The following is a 6,274-nucleotide window of genomic DNA, read 5'->3' as shown; positions in this document are numbered from 1 at the left end:
CGGCTTTTCTAATGGATCTAGAAATTGTGTCCCTTTTTGGCCATTAGAGATTCCGATCTTGGCTACCCTAGAAGACTCTATGGGTGACTGGGGATCTGGGAGGATTTTGAGATGAGGACAGTCAGGAATTGAGGCTGGATTAACCCAGAAGGGGAAGGAGTTCTTATTCAGCCAGTTTAACATTCTTCTGTCTGTTTTGGGCCATCTCTATTTAACTCAAATGCCCAGTAAACACAGGGGATAAAATCTCTCTGAGTTAAAGACTTAGATTTTATTGCGACACCTTGGCGCTTTTTAAAACACACAATTAACTCCAAATCACAATGCAAACTCTGGATCAGTTCTTTCTGAGTTTAATATTCAGCTTTTATTTAGACTAGGTGATTTTTCCCCCCTCCACACACATTTGTCTCAAAGGTCTAAGAAACACTTGGGAGAAAAATCTCTCTAGGTTAATTTTAACTGATATTTGTTGAAATCTCTCTGGGTTAAAGATTCATATTTCATTTAGACTACCTGAATCTTTTTTTGTTAAAACTTCACTCAAGCACCCTTCTTTGTGAAAGATTCTACTTTATTCATCATGTTCATTCTTAATAAAAAAATAATGATATTACTATTATTATATAGTTGTAGGGTAGAGTTTAGGAACCTGCCAAGATTGGGGTCCCCCACATTGGGCCAGGCACTGCATAGACCAAGATAGGGCACCCCATTTTGGCAGGCACTGCATCAGCTGAGACTGGGAACCCCATTCTGCTGTGTGCTGCCCACACGTTACTGAGATTGGGATCCTGTACAGATGCAGAATTGTACATAGTCTCTGCCCCAAGAAGCTCAAAGTCTAAGCATGGATTTGTTGTTTGCTTCGTATGTCTCCAATCTCCATTTCACTCAAACACTTACTAAACAGCGGGGAGAAGGGATGTTCTTGTGAAAGGTTCCACATGCCTCAGTCCCTCTGGGGCAGGAACTGTCTTGCTGTTTGGGGTTTATACAGTACCTAGCACAATGGGGTGCTGGGCTGTGTTTGGGGCACCCAGGCACTACCGTAATAAAGCCGACAAATCAAAAAGGGTCCCCCAAACCAGTGAAGACCACAGGCCCCTGTTTAAGGTTAAAGAAGCAGAGTTGAGTGGCTATAGAGAGATATTCAGGCTTTCATTCTGCATCGTGTGTGAGCCCTACACACTGGCAGAGGCCCCATGTGCATTGTTAACCAATGAGTAGGGGTTGAAGAAGGCAGGTCAAGGCAAAACTTGTTCACGGGACGTATATTTCTTTCATTTCACCTGGGTCTGCGTGCGTGTATGTGCGTGTATGTGTGCAGCTGGGGGGCATGGAAAGCCGTCAATCCAGCCGAGCCAGCCAATCATTTACCAGCCGAGACGTTGTAACCAGCCAGCTCAGCATGAGTGAGGGCCAGCGCGTGAGGGGAGAGCGATGCATTTCCGAGTCGCGCCTCGGTTTCCCTGTGAAGTGCACCCACCCCTGATGGAGGGAGGGGGCACGGCGAGGCCAGATCATGCAGGATTTCTGACTAACCGCTCGGCGATTGCACGTGGAGTGCTGAGGGGCAAATTCCACAACCACAGATGTCAAGAACAGAACCGTTCGTTGGGGTCGCTGAGATCAGAACCCAGCCCTGGCTCCACTGACGTCAGTGGGATCACTCCGGATTTACCCCGGGGTCACTGAGATCAGCACACACACAATGGGGACCCGGAGCTCTGCAGGAGCCAGGCCCTCACCCACGTAGCTCACAGTCTAAATAGATAAGACAGACCGGAGAGGAAACTGAGGCACAGAGTGATTCAGTGACTTGCCTGCGGTCACACAGGGAGCTGGGAGGTGAACCCAGGAGTCCTGGAATCCCTCCCCAAGCCTTAAACACAACAGCGCTCCCTTGCTGTCCAACACCCAGCCTGGCTGATGTGTCTCTGAGGCCGGCGTGGAGTAACTGGATTCTGCAGCGTCTCAGCCTTCCTTTCACAAATTAATTCTGTAGCCCTCACAGCGGTTAGGATATAGATATTCAGGCCTGTCGGAAAAGGCCTAGACTTTAAGAATTTAGGGGTATGTTTATCATTTAGCTGTACTTTAAGAGGTATAAAACAAAGAATCAAAATCACTGTCTTCCTGTGTAAGGGCCTTCTCTCCCTGTGACCATCTGCGGCCTTGTTCTTAAGCTAAGGCCTTTGGCTAAGCAGCAGAGGCAGTCATAAGCTGGGAAGTGTACGGGAAGCATGGGGGAAATAGCGTTTAGTGTGTGTAATGACCCATCCATGCCCAGTCTTTATTCAAGCCTAATTTAATGGTGTCCAGTTTGCAAATTAATTCCCGTTCTGCAGTTTCATGTTGGAGTCTGTTTTTGATGGTTTTTTTTGTTGAAGAATGGCCACATTTAGGTCTGAAATAGACTCCAACCAGAAACTGCAGAACTGGAATTAATTTGCAAACCGGATACCATTTAAATTAGGCCTGAATAAAGACTGGGAGTGGATGGGTCATTGCACAAACTAAAAACTATTTCCCCATGCTAATTTTTCCCCTTCTGTTACTCACAACTTCTTGTCAACTGGTTGAAATGGGCCACCCTGATTACCATTGCACAAGTTTTTTTTCTCCTGCTGATAATGGCCCATCTTAATTGATTACTCTCATTAGAGTTGGTATGGCAACCCCCATTTTTTCATGATCTATCTATCTATCTATCTATCCCCACACACCCTTCTCATCTATCTATCTATCTATCTACTGTATTTTCCACTCCATGCATCTGATGAAGTGGGTTTTAGCCCACAAAAGCTTATGCCCAAATAAATTTCTTAGTCTCTAAGGTGCCACAAGGACTCCTTGTTCTTTTTGCTGATACAGACTAACACGGCTGACACTCTCAAACCTGTCCTCATTTCTGTATGTTTTATTTTTATGGCCTGCACTCAACTATCGTTAATCTGTCTGGTTCTCTAATTGTTTCTGTCTGCTGTATAATTAATTTTGCTAGGGGTAAGTTAATTAGTGTAGCGGGATATAACTGACTAGAGACATGTTACAATATGTTAGGATTGGTTAGAGAGGTTTCAGTAAAATGATTGGTTAAGGTATAGCTGAGAATATTACTATATAAATTAGGGGCAGACAGGAAGGAAGTTGGGATTCGAAAATAAGGAAAAAGCAACTTGAATTTCACCCCAATAAACATTGAACTGTTTGCACTTTGGGACTTTGGGTACTGTTGCTCTCTGTGCATGCGAGAAGGACCAGGGAAGTGGGAGGGGTCCACGGCCCCCAGCAGCTGGTGCCACTGACCCTGGGCGCCTCCCCCAGCACTGGCCCCCCCACGCCCCACCAGTGGGCCCCCTCCCCCAAGAGTTAATCACAGGTATTTTTAGTATAAGTCATGGACAGGTCACGGGTTGTGAATTTTTGTTTCTTGCCCATGACCTGTTCATGACTTTTACGAAAAATACCCATGACTAAATCGTAGCCTTAATGATCACTGTTCTTTGGCTAGTCATGCCGGTGGGGGTGTGAATGGAGCTGCCGGGGGAGAGGCAGTGGGAGGATTCGCCCCTACAGTTTAACCAGGGTTAACGCTGCAGCCCAGTGAGGATGCTTGAATTCGATATTGTTATTGATTATTTGTATTAGGGTAGTAGAGAGATTGCGGCCCCATCGGGCCAGGCACTGCACAGACCCCGACTGAGATCAGGATCCCCATTGTGCCAGGCCTTTCCCAGACCCCAGCCGAGAGTGGGGGCCCCTTGTGCCAGGCCTGAACCGACCCCAGAGATCGGGGCACTAGGTCAGCCGCGCTGCCCCCCTTCTATAGCCCAGGGCAGAGAATTCCCCCGGCTCCCCCAATGCTGGGACCAGGAACGGGCATTTGGCTGCTCCACCAGGACAACCACACTGGAGGGGGCCATCCAGAGAGGGGACCCCACCCTGCCTGGAGGGCGGGGGGAGGGTTCAGCCCATGGGGGAACAGGCTGACAGGGGCCAGAGGAGGGAAGGGAGGGGAAGGGAGGACAGGGAGGGGGAGGATGAAGGAGCCAACTTCTAGCACTGGACTCCCCCCCCCCTCCCCCTGGGTTACCCTCCTGGGGGGTGAGCTGTGCTGCAGGGGGCTCAGTAGGGGGCACTTTCCGTTTCCAGTCAGTGCTGATCCCAATGCCCCAGTGCGGTGCTAGGGGGCGCTGTGCTCATGGACTCATGGACATTAAGGCCAGAAGGAACCATCATGATCATCTAGTCTGACCTCCTGCACATCGCGGGGCACAGAACCTCCCCCACCCACGGCTGTAACTGACCCCAAACCTCTGGCTGAGTCTAGGGTGACCGGACAGCAAATGAGAAAAATCAGGATGGGGTGTGGAGGGTAATAGGAGCCTATATAAGAAAAAGACCCAAAAATCGGGATTGTCCCTATAAAATCGGGACATCTGGTCACCCTAGCTGAGTCCCTGGAGTCCTCAAATCATGATTTAAAGATTTCAAGTTACAGAGAACCCACCATTTAAAACCTGCAAGTGACCCGTGCCTCATGCTGCCATGGAAGGCAACCCCCCACCCCCCCGTCTCTGCCAGTCTGACCCAGGGGAAAATTCCTTCCTGACGATCAGTTCAACGCTGAGCATGTGGGCAAGACCCGCCAGCCAGACACCTGGGAAAGAATTCAGTACGACCTGTTGTCGTCTCCCCTTTAACCAGTTCCTTATCTACCTCTCAGCTCTCATATTAAGCCCCATCTTCTCCAATTTAACTAATAATTTCCTGTGTGGAACTGTAGCAGACGCCTTACTGACATCCAGGTAGGTTGGGTCTACCACGCTTCCTTTGTCTAAAATATCAGTCGTCATCTCAAAGAAAGAGAGAAGGTTGGTCTGGCATCATCTGCCCTTTGTAAAACCAGGTTGTATTTTATCCCAATTACCGTTTACGTCTATCTCGTTAATTACTCTCTCTTTCAAAATTTGTTCCATGACCTTGCATACAACTGAGGTCAAACTAGACTTTAAAGTCAGAAGGGACCATTATGATCATCTAGTCTGACCTCCTGCACAATGCAGGCCTCTAATTTCCTGGATCACTTTTTTCCCCTTTCTTAAAAATCGGTCCTAATACATTAGCAATCCCCCAGTCTGAGGGGACAACCTCCGTGTTTACAGATTCATTGAAAATCCTCGCTATTGACTTGCAATTTCATGTGCTGGTTCCTTTAATATTCTTGGACTCAGATTATCCGTGCCCACCCGATTTATCCCATTAAACTATTTCCTTGCTGATCCATCCCCTCTTCCATTCCTCGTAGACTTTCTGCTTTCTTGTAATAACCTGTTTGAGAAGCTGGCTCATCCAGTTTGGTCTGCAACTCTCCTATGAATTTTTCCCATTGCTTGGATGCAGGTTTCAGATCTAGCTTCTGCAACTTCGACTTTAAGTAATTCCAAGCCTCCTCCACATTCAGATTCTTGAGTTCTTTGGTCCAGTCCATTTCCCTACCTAATTCCCTTTATTTTTTTAACGTTTGCCCTTTGGAAATCAAATTGTAGATGTATTTTATCCTTCTATTTAGGTTACACTGAATTAGCTCATGATCACTCAAACCGCGGTTGTCCTCTACAGTCAGATCTCTATGAGTTTCCTCACTAGTCGCCAAAACCAAATCTAAAATGCCATCACCTCTTGTTGGCTCAGAGACTATTTGTGAAGAAATCTATCATCTATCACATCCAGGATTAGCTGGGCCCTACTATTATTAGTAGCACTTCTCCTCCAATCTATATCTGGAAGTTAAAATCTCCCAGAATCACACAACTCCCAGTAGTATTTATTTTATGAAAAATATCAAAGAGGTCTCCATCCATATTCAAATCAGATCCTGGGGGTCTGTAGCACACCCCAAGCACTAACCCAGAGGAGATTCAGGTAGCTTTGTTCCTCAAAGTGATTTGGACTCAAACAGACTCCGTTTTATCCATTCTCTGACTTCTAATTTCTTCACAGGCTACCTCATTGTTAATAATCACTTTTACTCCACCACCTGTGCCTTTATTTCTGTCTTTCCTGAACAGCACATAGCCTTCAATACCCACACTCCAGTCATGGCTACAAGTCCATCATGGCTCTGTTATCCCTATAATATGTGGTTTCACTTCCTGCACCAGTAGTTTTTGTTCCTCCATTTTGTAACCCAGGCTCCTTGCATTGCTGTACAGACACCTTAATTGGGTACAGTCATTCTACTGTCAGTCTTGACTACCTGACTGTA

This window comes from Mauremys mutica, chromosome 4 (assembly GCF_020497125.1).
Source record: "Mauremys mutica isolate MM-2020 ecotype Southern chromosome 4, ASM2049712v1, whole genome shotgun sequence".
Classification (NCBI taxonomy): domain Eukaryota; kingdom Metazoa; phylum Chordata; order Testudines; family Geoemydidae; genus Mauremys; species Mauremys mutica.
Note: the sequence above shows the minus strand (reverse complement) of the source record.